This window comes from Atta colombica, unplaced genomic scaffold, assembly GCF_001594045.1.
Source record: "Atta colombica isolate Treedump-2 unplaced genomic scaffold, Acol1.0 scaffold47, whole genome shotgun sequence".
Taxonomy (NCBI): Eukaryota; Metazoa; Arthropoda; class Insecta; order Hymenoptera; family Formicidae; genus Atta; species Atta colombica.
The window spans coordinates 1,235,449-1,236,939 of record NW_017259536.1 but is presented as its reverse complement, the minus strand read 5'-3'; the positions used below and the strand labels follow the sequence as shown (position 1 = coordinate 1,236,939).

The window sequence follows — 1,491 nt, the reverse complement described above, 5'->3', positions numbered from 1 at the left end:
AAGGAATATCAAAATCAGATATGTATATCTCTCAATATAGATATGTCTCAATAAAAATACATTGGTAATCCAAACCTACATACAAACAATTCATCATATATATAAATATATATAGAATATCTCTTTTTTTTAATATATCTATTTATATAATTTTAATTAAAAAACATAACAAAACTATCTTCTCTGTGATATAATTTCCAGTCTTTTAAATCATTAATTTCAGTTCCTCTCAAGCATTTACAGCTTTTCTTATAATTACCTTGCTGGATTAAACTGCACATTCGACATGCAAATGTTGAATACTTTATAATCCATCATATAAATAATCTTGTGTAAACATCAAAACTACTAGACGCATTATATATACAAAACAAAATAATTTAATTTCATTAAATGCTAATAATGCGAGATAAACGTACTAAATTATATATAATATATATTCTTATTTTTCGTATATGTAATTAATTATTGGATTTATTAAATATTTTCAAAAAGAGGTTTTATACGACGATTATAGACTCTAATAGATTAGCTATTTACTACTTATATCACGTAACATATAACGCAGTCGAAATCTGTTTCATCCCGCATACATTGTTGATATATTAAGGCGAAGGTAAAAGTGAAGATATGTAAGCGACTATCGGTACATATACATCGCAATATTGTAACAAGTATACAATCTAAGGAACCATATGTCTCTCTAATTGTAACATGCGCAAAATCTCTAATATCTCTAACATTTCTATACGATGAACACTCTATTTTCGACATTTCTATCGTTACCACTACGAAGGACTTCGCCTAATCCATTAGATTAACTGGGAATAACCATCGATAACAGGGAGCACCGGGCTAGCCCGAATAACGAACTCGGATCGTTAGCTTTTTGCACAACGATTGTGCTTGCGCGGCACGTCTTTCGCTTTGCGTCGGCAAAGATTGAAATCCAGAACCGGCAAATTTTGTTACCGTAGGAAAACCGGAGCGTTTCGGGAGAATAGATGCGCCGACCGTATTTTATATCGATGCCGCCCAAAATCAAAGAAAAATAGAACAAATTTTTCAATAAAATACATCACGAACTATTTCCGATCTGCCGAAACAGGATCGACGAAAAATTCGGACTTCTTTTTCGGTGTTCCTGACGCTAAAGTACGTCCGGCTCGATCAAGCCAAGGAAGATCTACGTCGCGCGCTATACAGAACGTTCTCTTTTCTGGGGGAGAAAACCACCCCGCGTGATTTATCTGTTCTTTCGGAAGCAGACTCGGAAGGTTCGTTTTGGTACGAAATTACAAAGGGGCGAATGTACGATAAAATACTCCGTAAAAATTGATAATAAAAATATAAATATCATTTGTGCGGATTAAATATCGGCAATTATGGGCATACATGCGCACAAATAATTCTAATACTTTGTAGTTTGTGCATAATATGCAAAGTATGTCTCTTATGAAGTCCTCTTATCTCAACTTCCTTGACGATGCA

General features: G+C 33.5%; 1 protein-coding gene across 1 annotated transcript in view; it reads right to left on the bottom strand.

Annotated features, from left to right (window-relative positions):
- The window catches only part of LOC108691615, a 50,275-nt gene that overhangs the window by 25,198 nt on the left and 23,586 nt on the right, over nt 1–1,491 (bottom strand). The gene's annotated exons all lie outside the window — the stretch shown is intronic.